This window comes from Elephas maximus, chromosome 7 (genome assembly GCF_024166365.1).
Source record: "Elephas maximus indicus isolate mEleMax1 chromosome 7, mEleMax1 primary haplotype, whole genome shotgun sequence".
NCBI classification, from domain to species: Eukaryota; Metazoa; Chordata; class Mammalia; order Proboscidea; family Elephantidae; genus Elephas; species Elephas maximus.
The window spans coordinates 113,647,926-113,668,225 of NC_064825.1; the positions used below are offsets into that span (position 1 = coordinate 113,647,926).

Here is a 20,300-nt window from a genome sequence, read left to right on the forward strand (position 1 = left end):
AAAGATCCAACACTGGATGAGAAACTGAACCTGTTGCAATTAACAGTTAGCATGAATTTCTTATTGGCCTACTGGTGTATTTAGCTCAATTTCAGAGAATCATTCTTGAAAGTTCTGGTCACAAATGGTAATAACTTCAAAAGAACTCATTTTATTTCCTGCACTGTGCTGGAAAACATTTAATGGTATACAAATCAAACCCACTAATGAACTCCATTTCATTTCAGACATATATGTATATAGAGAATAACAAATAGAAAAATGAATAGAAGATAGAAAAATCATAATCAACGCCTTCTTTTCATACAAACTCGCACACACACACAATGAATCTTATTTATTGTGAATATTTTGTGCAAGAAACATTCTTCTGGTTCTTAATAATAGTATTCTGGGTGGCACTGTGGTTAAGTGCTCGGCTGCTAAACTTAAGATCCACTGCTCAAACCCAGCAGCTGCTACATGGGAGAAAGATGTGGCAGTCTGCTTCTGTAAAAATTATAGCCTTGGAAAACTATGGGACAATTCCACTCTGTCCTGCAAGGGTTGCTATAAGTTGGAACTGATGGGAACAGGTTTGGTTTTTCTTTCTTGGTATCGTGGATTTACCAACCAGAACAAAGTTATCTTGAACAGAAATTTTGCAGAGGTCACTATATATTTTTTTAAATTTCTAATTAACCTGTAATGATTACACTAATTGTAGTTTTGCCACAGAAATGTGAGAGAATTTCAAGGAAGCTTTAGAGACACTTGGGTCTGAGAATCTGTTGATTGTTTTCGGAAGATAGCTGGTTAGGGTACTTGGAGTAAAAAGTCTGCAAAACATGGAACTCTGAGGAAGAGAACTTGGCACAAGCCATGTCGATATAATTTTTTTTTTTTTTTAAAGAATAGGTGTAGCAGGGGGGATTTGCAACCTTGAGCAGGATTAGAGGATCTGCTTTATGGATGGAAATCACCTTCTCTTTCACAGAATGTCATATTCTATTACTCCCAGTATTTTATCCAACTCTCCAGGGGTATTTCTCACTATTTATGAATCACTAGGAATCTACCGGTGTACAGAATCAATACATATTTTGTATAATAATCTGCCTTCCCTAACTGCAGTGTCCCAGGGAGTAGAATCTTCCAATGGCTTAATCCCATTGCCGTGGAGTCAATTCTGACTCAAAGAGACCCCTATGAAAACAGTAGAACTGCCTCGTAAGTTTCCTTGGAGCAGCTGACCTTTTGTTTAACTTTGGATTTGTATTGTTGACCTTTAGGTTAATAGCTGTAGCACTTAACCACTGTGCAACCAGGGCTCCAATCACTTAAAAACAGCCATATTCATTGGTAAGGTAATCTACACAATATTGCTTCAGAAGAAATACATTTTACAACATTAAAAGTTTAACACGACCACACATAAATTGATGTTAAACATGAAGTGGATGGTCAATCACAGTGAAATAAGAAAATTCCTTATTTCAAGATACTGTATTTTTCATCTCTATTGTTGAAACATCTGACGGTCAAAGAGGGTTGACACCTTTTTTCTATTTTAGTATTCAACAACTAGACAGACATTTGTGAAATGCCTACTATCTGTAAACCTGAAAGGATAAAACAAAGTACAAGAAAAGTATCTGTTTTCAAGGAACTAGACATTAGGAAACTGAGCTCCAGTGGACAAGTGTTCCCACATTGTACAAGCCTTGACTCAAAAATCTCCTAACTCTGTACCTTGAATTTTTTTTTAGTGACAATGAGTCTCACTACTGATTATTAGAATACATTTTTTCAATAATTCTATTTAAGGCCTTTTTTTAACCTCCTGATTCCTCAAACTGTAGATTAACAGGCTTAAAGTGGGGATCGTCACCGCATAGAACACTGAGGCACATTTGTCTTTATCCAGTGAATGGCTTGACTTGGGCTGTAGGTACATAAACATTAAGGTCCCATTGTACATAGTAATAGAACATAGATGAGGAGCACAGTTGGAAAAGGCTTTCTGTCTTCCTTCAGCTGAGTGGATCCTCAGGATGGCAAAAGAATAAAGACAAAGGAGATGAGAACAATGATAAGAGAGTAAAACACATTGAATCCAGCAATAATTAACAGCATTAGCTCTTTGGCATGTGAATCAGAAAAAGCTAAAGCAATCAAGACAACACCATCACAGTGGAACTGGTTGACTACATTAAAGTCACAGAAAGACATATGGAACATAACCACCACCTGTATAACTCCCACCATAAATCCATAAATATATGTACCAGTGAACATTTGGATTCCTGGTGGTGCAGTGGCAAAGAGCTCCAGTGCTAACCAAAAGGTCAGCAATTCTAATCCACCAGCTGCTGCTTGGAAACCCTACGGGCCAGTTCTAATCTATCCTATAGGGTTGCTAGGGGTTGGAATCAACTAGATGGCAATGGGTTTTTTTTTTTTTTTTTGGAGTGATCATTTGAATGCAGAGTTTGGCAGGCATGAGAACTACATAGAATAAAGTGTTACAGGTGGCCACATACTGATCATATACCATGGCAGTGGTAATAATTCCCAAACTGAAAATGTGATAAAACAACACACCTGAGTTGCACATTTAAAACAGGTACATTTAAATTCACCGAAAAAGTTTACCAGAATGTTTGGGGTAATAGAGGAGGTACCATAAAAATCAACAAAAGCCAGATGACAGGGAAAAAATACATGGGTGTGTGAAGCTGAGGGCTAATTGGAACTAGTACAGTCAAACCAAGATTATGCATGACTAAAAACTAAGGAGGTCACTAGGAAGGCACCCAAGTGGATGATCTGACTCTCCGGATTGCCTGTAAGTTCCAAGAAGATGAAGTCAGTCACTGCTGAGTAATGGTCTTTGGCCATGAAATAGATATGTTACAGGAAAACCCACCAGGCCATATGGTCTGAATAATTTTGATTCTATAGAAAATGATCAATTCGAGTAGGAGAAGGTGACCCTGGCTCACCAGAATGTTATGTTAAATTCTGGTGAAGGAGAATCCTATTATGTTTAAACATTACTTCTGCTGTCAGTGTGAAGATATTTGGTTCAGGCAGAAATTCCAGTACACTGGGGAGTTGTAAAAGAAGATATAGACTGTTTCAATTAACATTTACAATCAATAATATAGCAAAATTTATATTGTATTTTCTTCAAAAAATAGTAAAAAAAAAATTGAAGCATTAAGAATGTGAATGGTGTTCAAAACATATTAAAATGATTTTTTGCACTATAAGTTTATCTCAAAATATTGTGGATTGAATACACTAATTTGCAAGTAAATTATGAATTACCAGAATTAAGTGTGGAAAATGTAGTATGACAATTCAAAAGCAAAATACTATTTATCTTTAGGTATAGCTTTTAAACATTCAAAAAAAATTTTTTTCTTTTTGCTTACTTCAGTTTCTTCACATTTTTTTCATTCAATAGACTTATAAGACTAATATTAGGAAAAAAAGATTGTTAATTTTCTGTCTTTAGCTCTTTTACAACATAAACATTAGTAAATAATTTTCCAGATTATAAACGGTTTCAGATGTCGAAGGCACATTATTTTACCCTCTATCTTTAAGCATCTATATGATATAAAGTGTAAAGCATTTGGACAGTGTTTTAAAAAAGCTAAATTCCACAGAACGTTTCCAAAAACCTAAGGAAACACTGGTGGTGTAGTGGTTAAGTGCTACAGCTGCTAACCAAACTGTCGGCAGTTCAAATTCACCAGGTGTTCCTTGGAAACCCTCTGGGGCGGTCTATTCTGTCCTACAGGGTTGCTGTGAGTCAGAATTGACTCAATGATAGTGGGTGTTTTTCTTTTCTTTAAACTGGGTTCTGAATTTTGAAAGCAGACAGAATTGAAATCACTCCCATTCAGAGCAGAATATAAGTTAACTTGACTTTTCTTTATTATCACATTGTCTCAGGTTACTTCAACCTTATAGATCCATAAAAACCCATTGCTGTTGAGTGGATTCGACTCATAGTGACCCTATAGGACAGAGTAGAACTGCTCCATAGAGTTTCCAAGGAATGCCTCGTGGATTTAAACTGCGGACATTCTGGTTAGCAGCTGTAGCACTTAACCATTACGTCACCAGGGTTTCCATAGATCTGTAAGACAGGGAAAATATAATCAAATATAATCCCCACTCCCTTAACCTTTGACTGCCATCTACTCAGAACCTTTATCACAGTAACTTTTTCATTTTTTGTCTCCCCTTTACCACTTTTCAACTAAATATCTTGTAACATCTACCTCCACTTTCTCAGTTATACTTAGAACTCAACCTAGTGTAATTTACCTTCCTTTTCCATCATTCCACTGAAATTCCTTCACCAAGTTCACTATCAACCTTCCTGTTCCCAAGTCCAGTGAAGGCTTTTAGTTTATCTGTTTGTTTTTTTCCCTTTGGCAGCTCTGTAGCATTAGACTCTGTTGAATATACGTTTGGTTTCTACAGCAAAGTGGTAGCTGATTTTGTTTACTATTTCTTTGATTCTCTAACTTAGAAGTTCCTTTTCTATTATCTGTGCTTTAGATGATCTGTTTTTTGGTTCCCCCCAAAGCTCTTCTGCCCTTACTGTTTTATACTTTCTTGATTTTATTCATTCCAATGTCCTCAGTAGGCATCTATATGCTGATTTTGTCTGTCTGTCTGTCTAACCCTCTGTCTTTCTCTCCATTTCTCTCTATTAAATCAAACCAAACCTGTTTCCCTCAAATCGATTCCAGCTCGTGACAACTCCATATGTTACCGAGTAAAACTGCTCCATGCATTTTTCTTGACTGTAATCTTTATAGAAGCCGATGCCCAGGACTTTCTTCCATTGTACTCTTGGGTGGATTCGAACCTCCAAAGTTTAGGCTAGTAAATGATTGCAAAGTGCTTGTGCCACCAAAACAAATCTGTTGCCATCGTGTCATTTCTGACTCATAGTGACCATATAGGACAGCATAGAACTGCTCCATAGGGTTTTCAGTGAGCAACTGGTGAATTTGAACTGTTGACTTTTTTGGTTAACAGCTGATTTCTTAACCACCACGCCACCAGGACTTAGTAGTAAATATCTACCATAGTTAAAATTCTCATTGATACCTTTATCTCCCCATATGGTTTCCTCCGATATTGGTTTGACAGGAACCACAATAAATCTTGAAGTTTTATAAGAGTAATGAAAGAAAAACTTATGTATTCTCTTTTAAGCAAAAACAAACAAAAAAAGAGATAAATTATAAATATACCTCTTCCCTGCCACCATCTTTCAATGAAGATTGTCTAGTTAATTATTATATTACATGGTAGCCTAAGTTCGATCCACCAGGAGCTCCTTGGAAACTCTATGGGGCACTTCTACCCTGTCCTGTAGGGTCTCTATGAGTTGGAATCGACTCGACAGCAGTGGGGTTTTTTTTTTTTTATGGTAGCCTTATAATTATCCTCTACTAGGGTTCAAATCATAACTTCATTATTGGAATTGAAAGAAAAGACTTTGTGATAAAAAATTGAATGTATTTAAATATCATACTTGCATTAAAAAAGCCAGTCAACATTCAGTAGATTCTGAATCACCGTGACCATGAGCGTGTCAGAGTATATCTCCATAGGGTCTTCAATAGCAGGTTGAGCAATGGCTCATTCGACTTTTCTTCTGAGGCATGTCTTGATGGGTTCGAACCTTCAATCTTACGATTATCAGCCAAGTACATTAACCATTGGCACCACCAAGGAACTCCCATTAAATTTTTATGAGCCTGGAAAAGATAATGGTGGCAAAAATACTGACATACCAGCTGTGGTTGACTCAAGTGGTTTAAATTAGGTAATACATAATTTGTTTTAATCAAGATCATCCCTTATTTTCTAAAATTAGAAAGAAAAATGACTTTAAATTTTTTTTATTGTGCTTTAAGTGGAAGTTTACAAATCAAGACAGTCTCTCATACAAAAATTTATATACACCTTGCTATATACTCCTAATTGCACTCCCCCTAATGAGATAGCACACTCCTTCCCTCCACTCTCTCTTTTCATGTCCATTCAGCCAACTTCTGACACCCTCTGGCCTCTCATCTCCCCTCCAGACTGGAGATGCCAACATAGTCTCATATGTCTACTTGATCCAAGAAGCTCGTTCTTCACCAGTATCATTTTCTATCCCACAGTCCAGTAGAATTCCTGTCTGAAGACTTGGCTTTGGGAATGGTTGCTGTCTTAGGCTAACAGAAGATCTGGGGACCATGACCTCTGGGGTCTTCTAGTCTCAGTCAGGCCATTAAGTCTGGTCTTTTTATGAGAATTTGGTGTCTGCAGCCCACTGCTCTCCTGCTCCCTCAGGGGTTCTCTGTTGTGTTCCCTGTCAGGGCAGTCACTGGTTGTAGCTGGGCACCATCTAACTCTTCTGGCCTCAGGCTAAGGCAGTCTCTGGTTTATGTGGCCCTTTCTATCTCTTGGCCTCATAATTACCTTGTGTCTTTGGTGTTCTTCATTCTTCTTTGCTTCACGTGGGTTGAGACCAATTGATGCAACTTAGATGGCTGCTTGGTGGCATTTAAGATCTCAGATACCACTCTCCAAAGTGGGATACAGAATGTTTTCTAAATAGATTTTATTATGTCAATTGACTTAGATGTACCCTGAAACCATGGTCCCCAAACCCCCTCCCCTGTTATGCTGGTCTTCAAAGGGTTCAGTTTATTCAAGAAACTGCTTTGCTTTTGGTTTAGTCCAGTTGTGCTGACCTCTCCTGTATTGTGTGTTGTCTTTCCTTTCACCTACAATAGTTCTTATCTACTATCTAGTGAAAAGCCTTCTCCTTCCCCCATCTCAACCATCAAATAATATTTTCTTCTCTGTTTAAACCATTTCTCGAGTTCTTGTAATAGTGGTCTTATACAATATTTGTCCTTTTGAAACTAACTAATTTCACTCAGCATAATGCCTTCCAGATTCCTCCATGTTATAAAATGTTTCACGGATTCATCATTGTTCTTTATCAATGCATAATATTCCATTGTATGAATATACCATAATGTATTTATCCAGGCATTGGTTGATGGGCATCTTGGTTGCTTCTATCTTTTTGCTGTTGTAAACTGCTTCAGTGAACATGGGTGTGCATATATCTGTTCATGTAAAGGCTCTTATTTTTCTAAGATATATTCCAAGGAGTGGGATTGCTGAATTGTATGGCAGTTCTATTTCTAGCTTTTTAGTGCCAAATTGATTTCCAAAGTGGTAGTACCATTTTACATTCCCACCAGCAGTGTATAAGTATTCCAGTCTCTCCACAACCTCTCCAACATTTATTATTTTGTGTTTTTTGGATTAATGCCACCCTTGTTGGAGTGAGATGGAATCTCACTATACTTTTGATTTGCACTTCTCTGATGGCAAATGATCATGAGCATTTTCTCAAGTATCTATCTGTTAGCTACCTGAATGTCTTAAGCAAAGGACTTGTTCATATCCTTTCCCCATTTTTTAATTGGGTTATTTGTCTTTCTGTAGTTGAGTTTTTGCACACTATCAATGACTTCTTCATTGCAAATACCTTCTTTCACCAACATAAACGGTGACTATACATATGGACCTCACCAGACGGAATACACAGAAATCAAATTGACTACATCTGTGGAAAGAGACGATGGAAAAGCTCAATATGATCAGTCAGAACAAGGCCAAGGGCTAACTGTGGAACAGACCATCAACTGCTCATATGCAAGTTCAAGCTGAAACTGAAGAAAATCAGAGCAAGTCCACAAGAGCCAAATATGACCTTGAATACATCCCACCTGAATTTAGAGACCATCTGAAGAATAGATCTGATGCATTGAACACTAGTGACCAAAGACCAGACGAGTTGTGGAATGACATCAAGAACATCACCCATGAAAAAAGCAAGAAGTCATTGAAAAGACAGGAAGAAAGAAAGACCAAGATGGATGTCAGAGGAGACTCTGAAACTTGCTCTTGAGTGTTGAGCAGATAAAACAAAAGGAAGAATTGGTGAAGTGAAAGAACTGAACAGAAGATTTCAAAGGGCCTCACCAGAAGACAAAGTATTATAATGACATGTGCAAAGAGCTGGAGATGGAAAACCAAAAGGGAAGAACACGCTCGGCATTTTTCAAGATAAAAGAACTGAAGAAAACATTCAAGCCTTGAGTTGCAGTAGTGAAGGATTCCATGGGGAAAACACTAAATGATGCAGGAAACATCAAAGGAAGATGGAAGAAATACACAGGGTCATTATACTAAAAAGATTTAGTCAATGTTCAACCATTTCAAGAGGTGGCATATGATCAGGAACCGATGGTACTGAAGGAAAAAGTCCAAACTGCTCTGAAGGCATTGGTGAAAAACAAGTCTCCAGGAATTGATGGAATATCAACTGAGATGTTTCAACAAACAAATGCAGCACTGGAGGTGGTCACTTGTCTATGCCAAGAAATGTGGAAGCCAGCTTCCTGGCCAACTGAGTGGAAGAGATCCATATTTATGCCTATTCCCAAGAAAGGTGATCCAACCGAATGTGGAAATTATAGAAAAATATCATTAATATCACATGCAAGCAAAATTCTGCTGAAGATCATTCAGAAATGGCTGCAGCAGTATATCGACAGGGAACTGCCAGAAATTCAGGCTGGTTTCAGAAGAGGACGTGGAACCAGGGATATCACTGCTGATATCAGATGGATCCTGGCTGAAAGCAGAGAATACCAGAAGGATGTTTACCTGTGTTTTATGGACTATGCAAAGGCATTCGACTGTGTGGATCCGAACAAACTATGGATAACATTGCAAAGAAAGGGAATTCCAGAACACTTAATTGTGCTCATGAGGAACCTTTAAGTAGATCAAGAGGCAGTTGTTTGGACAGAACAAGGGGATATTGATTGTTTTAAAGTCAGGAAAGGTGTGCATAGGGGTTGTATTCTTTTACCATATGAGAAGAAGAACAGGGCATCAGGATTAGAGGAAGACTCATTAACAACCTTCTTTATGCAGATGACACAGCCTTTCTTGCTGAAAGTGAAGAGGACTTGAAACACTTACTAATGAAGGTCAAAGACCACAGCCTTCAGTATGGATTGCGCCTCCACATAAAGACAACAAAAACCCTCACGACTGGACCAATGAGCAACATCATGATAAACGGAGAAGATTGAAGTTATGAAGGTTTTCATTTTACTTGGATCCACAATCAAGAGCCATGGAAGCAGCAGTCAAGAAATCAAAAGATGCATTGCATTGGGTAAATCTGCTGCAAAGGACCTCTTCAAAGTGTTGAAGAGCAAAGATGTCTCCCTGAAGACTAAGGTGTGCCTGATTCAAGCCATGGTATTTTCAGTCACATCATAGGCATGTGAAAGCTGGACGATGAGTAAGGAATAGAAAGACTGAAGAAGAGTTGACGCTTTTGAATTGTGGTGTTGGTGAAGAATATTGAATATACCATGGACTGCAAAAAGAAAGAACAAATCTGTATTAGAAGGACCACAACCAGAATGCTCCTTACAGGCAAGGATGGCGAAGCTGTGTCTTACATACTTTCGACATGTTGTCAGGAGGGATCAGTCCCTGGAGAAAGTCATCATGCTTGGCAGAGTACAGGGTCAGCGGAAGAGAGGAAGACCGTCAATAAGGTAGATTGACACAATGGTCGCAAGAATGAGCTCAAGCATAACAACGATTGTAAGGATTTCTCAGGACAGGGCAGTGTTTCATTCTGTTGTGCATAGTGTCACTATGAGTCAGAACTGACTCGATGGCACCTAACAACAACAACAACATCCTAGCTTTTTGCTTTGTTTTGTTTTGATATGCCAAAGTGGTTTGCTTGAGTAAGCTAGCTTGACTATTTTCTCCTTTGAAGCTCTGAAGTCCTGTCACCAGATGACCAGAGCTGTTATCAGGTGTATCAGTCTAGGAGTCCATTCACTTTTCTTGTATGGATTCAGCTCAGTTGCCCAGGTAGTTGGTCATCAAGTGTGTGGTACTCCTCTGTCCCACAGTCTTAGAGGGGCAGGGGTGATCGGTGTAGGTACCAGTATCTGGTTGCAGCAGGAGGTCATGCTCTGAACAAGGCAGGGGGCTGAGAACCATCCCCCGAGTATCTGTGAGGAAAGTGCATCCCTGTTCCCTCGTGCATACAGGTGGGTGGGTTTTGCAGATGGGCCATGGGCACCCAATGCTTTTGTTTGTAAGAACTGGGAGGTACCAGTTATCCTTGGACCTCTGTCACAGGTGGCTGGGTAACCTGAGTGGAGCCACCAGCCCTTAGGCCCCTAATGTGAGTAGGTGAGGACCCTGTTTAACAGGCAAAGTGGTGTCGAACATCTAACACCCAACTCTCCACACACAGCTAAAACGGGTGCAGTCTGCTAAAAAGGGCTATTCTCCTGAAATCAGCCCACACATGTCCACGCGTGGGGGAAAGGTATTCAAAGCCCACAGACTCTTTATGCCCGGACAGGAGCCACTTCTGTCCTGAGCTCCCCAGGTTAGTGGAGCTGGCATATTGTCTTTTCCCCTAATTGTGAATTTATTCCTTCTCCATGGCTGGAAGGATGGCTCAGGGAGCTCAACAGCACCTCTATCAGGCTCAGGAAACTTAACAGCCACTGATTGAGGCTTGGGGGCAGGTACATGATAGAATACACACAAGTACTTAGCTTTTGCCGAGAGCGCTGTTCTTCTCTGGTTCTGGAGTTGTGAGTAGGCTGTGCATCTGGCTCTTTCTCCCTGAGGAAACTGCAGCTGAACACTACCACCAGCCTCCCCAGCCGTTCCTGGGCATAGTGCCTGAGGTTTCTGGGAGATTCAGGTCCAGTAACTCCTCTCCACTTCTGAACCGTCTCTCCCTCCCCCTTCAGCTCAGTCTGTTTTCTAACTTTGCCTTTGATGTTCAGGGCTCCTAGGTTTTCATAATCCTTTCACTATTTCTTTGGGTCTTTGTTGTAAGAGGGATCACTGGAAGTGTCTGGCTATTCTGCCATCTTGGCCCTGCCTCTTCAAAAAATAACTTTTAAGAAGGCTATTCTGAAATTAAAGAAAGACAACGTTCTGTGGGCAAGAATAGAAGGTAAAAGCTAAGGTGCACTTTTTGCCCATTGGATGACATAATTCAAGGCTGATAAGACATCAGTGATCATCTTCCCTCAACACTGGCAGGGACCACAGGAGTTGTCATTTTTATTCTTCAAATCTGCAATGTCCGTTGGCATAAATGGCTACTGTTAATATCACTTAAATCACTGAATTCATTCTCAAAGGCATTGTGGTATTTTTAGTTATCTATCTGGTCACAGTCCTGGGGAACATTGGATTGATTATCTTAATCAGGACTGACACTCTACTCCACATACCTATGAACTATTTTCTCAGTCACCAGGTCATGGTAGGCCTCTGCTACTCATCTGCCATTACCGCAAAGATGATGGCGAACTTTGTTGTGAAAGGCAACACTGCTCCTTTTCATGCTTTTGTAACACTTCTGGGCTACTTTCTTACCTTCATGGTCACCGAGTGTTAGTTTTTAGCCTCCATGGTGCACGATTGTTAGTCATCTGAAGTCCCCTGCATTATTCAATACTGATGTAAAAAAAAAAAAAAGTCTACATTCAATTAGTTCTAATTTTTTAAAAAAAGTCCCAGCGTTGTACAACTGTACTTGGAAATATGGAAAAGTTATTAAAAATTGAGCTTTCTGGTTGGACAAAACTAGATTCATATCTTTGTTCTTCCAGGTGTTAGCTATGTGTATGTAAGTAAATTACAAATGCTACTTTGACAATTCTTTTGGTAGAATAGAGAATTATATCTCTTTGTTGGATATTATGAAAATGAACTGAGGAAGTCAACTTAAAACTCTGCACTAAGCACTTGACACAACAAAAACACTGAATTGTGTTAGCTCTAATTTGATTTTAAAAATATGTAACTGAGTAAATTAATAATTTATTATTCTATGCTTTACTAAATATAACAAGAGTGAAATGATTTTTTTTCAAGAAAATGATATACATTATCAGTAACATTGTGTAGCAGGTATGAGAGAACTGCCCCCCCAATAAAAAGTCAATTCAAAGTATGTTAATCAACACACATAAAAAGAAATTTAAAAGAATTGCATTGCTTTAAAAGATCACAAGAAAATAACTTTTTAGCTTTTATACTTTCATTTTGTAGATTTTAAAATAAAGTATATTATGTTAATGAGTATTTCCAAAAAGGCTACTCCATTTTCTAAGACAAAATCAAAGGAATCATTAATGCAATCATAATATTAATAATTAAATGTAATAGCCAAAATTTATGAATTATTTTTTATGTGCTTGGAAATGCTCAATGTTCTTCACATTTATAACCTGATCTAATTCTCACAATCAGAGCCTTGGTGGTGCAGTGGTTAAGAGCTTGGCTGCTGACCAAAAGGTCCACAGTTCAAATCTACCCAGCTGCTTCTTGGAAACTGTATGGTACAGTGCTACTCAGAGTCAGTCTAAAAAGGAACTCTTACTGCCTATTGCACATGAGGCAGGAGAGATACAGAAACGTGAACTAATTCTCTATTGCATTAATTGGAAAAGCTAAAATTGTTAGTCAAACTATTTGAATGAAGAGTCCAAGTTCTAACCACACACTTATATAGAATAGGCCTGACCACATATTCATATATAACAGGCAGTGAATTATAGTAGTGTAAACTGGCTCAGCAATCTAAACTGATATAGAATCAGTATACCACTAAATGTTTGGTGCCATGGTACCTCTACTAGCACTGTCCTTTCCAGCTGGATGCAGAGAAAGTAGACTATTAGGAAAATTATCCAGAGTGTTCCAACCCAAAAATCCTGCTATTAAACTTTGGCTGGTTTTCCAGATTATCTATGCAAAAAGGTTTGAAATATGAGATACCCGATGTTGATCTCAGTATTACGTGGATTTCATATAAAATAAGTATTTCCCAACACTCTATTGAGGAAGGATATCATGGCCAAAAAGGATTTCTCTTTCTTTCTCTAACTCTCTCCCTTCTTCTCTGTGTCTTTCTCCTTCCCTCTCTCTCTCCTCTTTCAACAACCAAGTAAAATTTACAAAATATATTTCCTGGGGAAAATACTGGGAATAAACAGTGGATGAGACTCACCTTGAGTCTACAGAACTATACCTCAGAAAAGTGAACATGAACACTTGAAGTAATATATTTGGCTTTGTCATTTCTCAGCACTGTGACACTAGACAAGACATAACTTTAAGTTTCATGATCCCTGCCCTGTGGTTCTTCATTTATCTGATAGCCAAACACAACTTTTCCGTAATTCCCTTCAGTGCATTTTTTACCTCCTGGTTTCTCAAGCTATAGATCAGTGGGTTTAGCATGGGAATCACCACTACATAAAACACTGAAGCAAATTTATCTCTGATCAGGGAATGGGTTGACTTGGGCTGGAGGTACATAAAAATAAGGGTCCCATAAAATATTGTGATGGAGGTCAGGTGGGACACACAGGTGGAAAAGGCTTTCTGTCTTCCTTCAACAGAGTGGATCCTAAGGATGGCTAAAACAATGAAGCCGTAGGAAATTAACACAATCAGTAGAGAGAAAAGTGTATTGAACCCAGCAATGATTAACAACATCAGCTCTTTGACTTGGGTGTCAGAGCAGGCCAAAGCAACCAAAGGGACATCGTCACAGTAGAAGTGGTTGACCATATTGGAGTCACAAAAAGACAAGTGGAACGTCACCACTGTCTGTACAAGACCCACAGTAAAAGCATACACATATGTGCTAGCAACCAGATGAATACAGAGTTTTCTAGGCATGAGAACGACATAGAGTAAAGGGTTGCAGATGGCAACGTACCGATCATATGCCATGATGGAAAGCAAGTAGAGTTCACAAACTACAAATGTGATAAAACAACACACCTGAGTGGCACACGCATAAAATGTTATACTTTTAACTTCATACAAAAAGTTCACTAAGGTGTTTGGTGTGACAGATGAAGTAAAAGAAAAATCAACAAAAGCCAGATGGTTGAGAAAAAAATACATGGGTGTGTGAAGCTGAGGACTGATTTAGATTAGCACAATCAAACCAAGATTACCCAGGACGCTAATTAAGTAGATCACTAGGAAGACACTAAAGAGGATGGCTTGAAGGTCTGGGTTATCTGTGAGTCCCAAGAGGATGAACTCAGTCACAGCCGAATGGTTGCCTTTGGCCATGAAAAGATTACAATAAACCCCTCCAAATCACAGTTCCAAGCAATCTTGAGTCTGTTGGTAAAGATCAAGCGGATGTTAGAAGATGATTCTGACCCCCCAGGAGAATCTTCAGGCTAGTTCTGCATTCGGAATGAAGGCATCTGATCTAGGCAGAAATTCCAAAACTTGAAATTATTTTAAATTGTATAAGTAGAAAGGTAGTGTTTTACTTAAAATTTTAAATGTAAATTATAATATAATAATATAATTGAACCATTTTTTAATCTATTTTTAATAGGAAGAAAGAGTTTTTTTGAACATGATGTCAGAATATTTTTTTTAAGTTATTGAAATATCTTTAATAAAAGTGTAATAAATGAAAATAAATTTTAGTTAAAAGGAAATTAATTCAAAAATTCATTCCAAAATGGTTAATATTTAATTTTTTTTTTTTTAAGATTTAAATTTTTTTTTTAAAGATTTAAAATTTTGACTGCTGTTGATCTCTGGACCATAAATTCATGATAATTTCTTTTTTTCTCTTACCTGTAATTCTTCATTTTTTTATTCAATTATTGTGCAGTATTTTTGAATTAAAGGAGAAAAATGGCATAGAAATATGAATAGCCTCTTCCTACTTGAAAATTGTATAACAAAGTTAAACATGCATTAAATAATTCAGAAAGCTCATTTATGGTGTGTGATGCAGTGTCCAAATGCAAAACAGGAAATGAAAAACATCCTAAGCTGAGTCTGTAGAAATGCAAGTTGGCTTCTAGATAATTAAAATGTGGTCAATTTTAATGAACTTTACCTGAGCACAGTGATTGGCCTTTCTAACTCTTTTGTCTCAGATTATATTTATATGAAGGTTATAGATTGATAATATAGCTTTCTTCCTTGTTTTCAAGATATATGAACTCAGGCAGATAATTTAGTTTTTATTTGTGGTCTTTGATCAGCATGAGATGAAAAAGAATAACTCACTAACTAGTCCCAGCCTTGAATCCCTAACCTTAATTCACAGTTTATTCAAATGGTTAATTTTCAGAGCGGAAAGAATTGCCCCATTGACTAGAAACAAAGCAGCTTTGGAAAGGCGTCCCATGTCCATGTCAAATGCTTAGAATAGTGCCTATCTCATACTATATGCTAATTAAAATTTATCTCTTAGTAGTATTGATATTGTTTATGTTGAGCCTTACTCTGCAGAAACGTGTGTAATTCCATCATAGTAATGGATGTATGAGTTTGTTTTGCAATGTTTTGAAAAATGTTCTCCTGTTGCCTCACTAAGTTCTGATCTTGAATCCCTGTCCCACATGGATCTTATTCTCTCTAGTACTAACATCTCTGTGATATTTTAGGTCTTGCTTTGATATGACCAAACTCTCTAACATCTTCAAACATTTTATCCTCCCTTGCTTAAACTAAAACTTGGTTTCCCCTTGAACACCTACATCTCTCCAGGCCACCTCTCTGCAGGCTGCTTAATGTGTAACTCTCCACATATTTCTAATTTGGGAGGTAAGGTAAGGCATGATTTATGCTCAGAGCTTTGTTTTTTATTTATTATTACACCTCTCATTTGAGTAAACACTCCTGATGCTTTGAAGCTAATACCCATCATCATTGTTGTCACTTATATATGCCTAGGCCACTCCTTCGTATGTGTTGCAGATTTTAACACCAGGATCGTTCTGTCCCTTTTCCATAAAGTTGGCATCAGTGCCCACACAGACCACACCTTTAATGCATTGCTTCTTGAATTCTTGAAATCTTGAGATCAAAACAGTGACTCCAAAACCAATACCCTTGAACTTCCCACTCTCATGGCTCCATCTTGTATCTTGTTTTATCTGGAAATTGGTTAAATGCTAAGTTTCCAAAATTAAAACATTATCTTAAGATCACAACCATTTGCCCTTCCTTATAACATCTCAGTTATGACAATACAACTTTTCATACTAAGGCTTCACTCATATCACTATTTCCCATTGATTATTTCTCTTTTATTTTGCCACCTCCTTTAATTCTTCCCCTACATAGCTTAGATTCCATGTTTTATTACTACAATTATTCTTGTCAACATCCTAAACATCCTTGTCTTATTTTTCTCCAGATACATCAAAATCTGAGCATTTCGAAATGTTCTGCTCTTCACAATTGTACCTGAACTACCAAGAAATCAACCAGGCAAAACTGAACCATTACAGGGTTATCGTACTCAAAAGTAGCCACTTACTTGTGTCCAGAAGGTTGGCTTTTTCTTGAATCAACCATCTCTTAGTGTGTATGTAGCTATTATTTCAGACTCTGAATTTCTTCATACATTTCTATACCACCCACCTTACTCCCAGGAAAAAAAAAAAAAGATACCAAAATTCCAACATAAGAGAGAAATTTAAAGTAACAATGACAACAAAATATTTCAACTTCATTTGAAAATTTCCACAAACCTACCTGCTTCCACATTTATCCTTTCCAATTTTTTTTTTTTTTTTTTTTGTAGTGGCTGGATGTTCTATTTCTAATGCTGTGAAGTTTCATGAAGTCAGTTCTGACTCATAGCGACCCTGTTTACAACACGACGAAACACTGCCTGGCTCTGCACCATCCTCACCATCATTACTATGTTTGAACCCATCGTTACAACTGCTGTGTCATTTCATCTCCACTATAATTCAAATGCAACAATTCTTCTTTAGTATTCTTTATTTACCGTCCTACTTTCTCATACATAGGAGGCAATTGAAAATACCACGGCTTGGGGTCAGGCCCAACTTTATATCTACTACCTAAACTTATATTTTGATCACATACTCTTTTGCATTCGATATCTTCTCCCTATTCTAATTTAATCAACCTTTCACAATAATCTATAAGCAAAGTATATGGTCAAACCTCACCAGTGTTCTTTCATTTCTATTCCTCTCCCTTTACTTAAGCTATTCCTCCCCCTCTCCTCTTCTCTTCATCCCTTTATTACCAAACATTCTAGAAAAGTCACTAATACCCTCTCTTTCACATTCATATGTTGATCTATTATATTATTGTCACATCTTTTCTTAGCATTGCATTGAAATTGCTTTCATCAAGTACACCAACACTCTCCTTATTCCCAAATCCAATGAAAGATTCATATTTGACTTCTCGGTAGCACTGGACACAGCAGACGTTTCCTTTTATGCTGAAAACCATTCTTTTTTGGCTTCCAAGTCACCAGAATATCTGGATTTTTCCATTTTTTTGTCCAATTTTACTCTTGCTTGATAGGTATGCTTTCTTTATCCATACTTTAAATGACCTTTTTGCTTTAGAATTCCACCCTAAGCCAACTCATTTCCTTTTTGAGCATTCTTGTTGAGAGCTCTCATTTAACAACAGGAAAACAATTGTCATTTATGTAACAATGATGCACAAATCTAAATATTTAGGCCAGATTTTCCTCTAAGCACCAGGTACATACATCCAGCAGCTTTCCAGGTAACATTAGTTAGATATTTCAGAGATACCTAAATCTAACATATTCAAAAGAAAAATCAGACATTCAAAACCACCCCACCGCACTCATAGGCCTTAGAGCACATGTTTTCTCAGTGAATGCTCCATCTCCCAGCTATCACCCAGGTGAGAAACCAAGAAAACATTTCATATACCTCCTTTCCCCCTCTAACAAATAATTCATTATTGAAAACTTCTAAGTGTTTAATCCATTTTTCTCAAATGCATCCTCTTCTAATGTCCTCTACATTACATATTTTTTTTTTTTTTTTTTTTTTAGACTTCTATCACACCTTTCCTGGAGGAAAAGCCTAAATACTACTCTCTAACTTTTATCCTGGTCTCTAGTTTTTTTTTTTTTTAGTTTTAGAAACTTCTCTGTGCTTATGGCAGCCTGAGAGTTCTTCCTAACTTGCAAGTCTTAGCTTGTTCTCCAGCTGACCTTAGGATAAAGTTCAAAGTCCTTGAGATGGCTAAATCAACCCTTGATAAACAAACCCTTGCTCTGCAGACTAGTCTTATCTCTTGTGGCATCCCTCATGTAATCTCCATGCCTCAGACATGTGGCTTCAGTTTCTCAGATGTGACCACACATTTTGTACATAGTTTTGTCAGAATACTCCTTTCTTTGCTTTCACCACTCTGGTTGGCTGCTTTCTTTCAGCTTCTCCTTCCAATCCCAGGTGAAATTTCACTTCCTTCTGTAGGTCTTTCAATATCAAGTGTTACTCTGAACTATTCACCCACCTGGTAAAATTTAGAGTAGGTTACAGACAAATTACCAGGTGGGTGAATAAAAAAAATAATTTTTTTTTTTTTTATTCACCCACCTGGTAATTTGTAACCTACTCTAAATTTCAAATTCTTGGTAAGCCAAGATGCTTCTATATTTTCCCCAGTTTTATCTCCAATACGTAGTATGACTCAGCAATTAATAGACACTCCACATGTACTTGTAGAATAACTGAACAAAGAAATCCAAATTTGTGTTACTCCAAACCCTTTTTTACTATCTTAATTACCTTTAATATTTTTTTCCTACTGTTTTGCTGTCTTCGAGTAATCTAGAACAAATCCAAAAATAATTCAATCAACCTTGAAGCCAATTCTGGCAATGCTAACAATATTTACCATTACTTAAGTACTATTAGTACATTTTGTATGGTTGTTAGTCCCTCTAGAGCCTTTCCTTGTATTACATCATTCTTTAAAATTTATGAAAAAATGTGTAATGATGTCCCAGAAGCATAACAAATCATGTTATGATTGATCTTTTGGGATACAATTTGTCTCACAGGCAAGGAACAATCGCTTGAAATGGCAGATCACCTTGCTGAGCCCACATCTAATAAAGAATAATTATTTAAAAAAGATCATTCTAATGTTATGGAAAATCGTTAATTGTACTTGTTTTACCTTTTAAGTCTTTTTATTAGTCCTATTAAATCTATGAATTTCAATAAGTCGTCGTGTTATGTATTAGATCAAAGTATATTGACCCATCATTAAGTAATGATTTGGATTTTACCAAAGATCCAATACTAGATGAGAAACTGAATCTATTACAGTTAACAGTTGGCATGAATTTCTTAGCCTACTTCTGTATTTAGTTGAATCTCAGAGAGTCACACTTGAAAGTTCTGGTCACAAAGGATAATAACTTAAAAAGAACTCATTTTATTTCCTGCACTGTGCTGGAAAGAATTTAAAGGTATAAAAATCAAACCCTCCGATGAACTCTGTTCATTCCTATTTCACACATAAGTGTGTATACAGTGATAAGTAGAAAGATGAACAGATAGAAAAATCATAATCAACGCCTTCTTTTTATACAAACACACACACACACAATCTTATTTAATATGAATATTATGTCCAAAAACATCATTCTTCTGGTTCTTAATAATACAGTTCTGAGTGGTGCAGTGGTTAAGTTCTTGGCTGCTAACCTGAAGTCTCCCTGTTCAAACCTGCCAGCCACTCCATGGGAGAAAGATGTGGCAGTCTGCTTTTGTAAAGATTACAGCCTTGGAAACCCTAGGGAAGAGTTCTGTTCTGTCCTATAAGGGTCACTATGAGTTGGAATTGACTCAATGGCATCAGGTTTGGTTTTTCTTATTTGACATCATGGATTTAACAACCACAACAAAAATATCTTGAACAGAAATCTTATACTGACTTCTATAAGAAATCTTATAGAAGTCAGTATATCTTTTTGCATTTTTTTATTTCTAATTAATCTGTAATGATTATGCTAACAGTAGTTTTTCCATAGAGATGTAAGAGTGTGTCAAGGAAGCTTGAAAGACACTTGCCAGCATATACACAGTTCTACGGGCCTGAGAATCTGTCCACTGATCTTTTAAGGAAGGTATTTTAAACTTCTTCCCCTCTTTCAAAACCACAAATTCTATGTGCAGGAATATATGAACACATTATATGGACAGGTAGTCCAGATGTTTATATCACCTATCTCTCAAGTGTTTGCTGCAGAAAGTTCTTTCTGTCAATCCATGCCATGGTTACATGGGTTAGGGATTCCCTACAACCAACAGCTTGGG

General features: G+C 37.4%; 2 pseudogenes; both read right to left on the reverse strand.

Moving 5' to 3' along the window:
- Positions 1–1,801: 1,801 nt before the first annotated feature.
- On the reverse strand, positions 1,802–2,762 carry LOC126080419 (olfactory receptor 5AL1-like; annotated as a pseudogene).
- Positions 2,763–13,314: 10,552 nt separating this feature from the next.
- Positions 13,315–14,256, reverse strand: LOC126079509 (olfactory receptor 5AL1-like; annotated as a pseudogene).
- Positions 14,257–20,300: the final 6,044 nt, after the last annotated feature.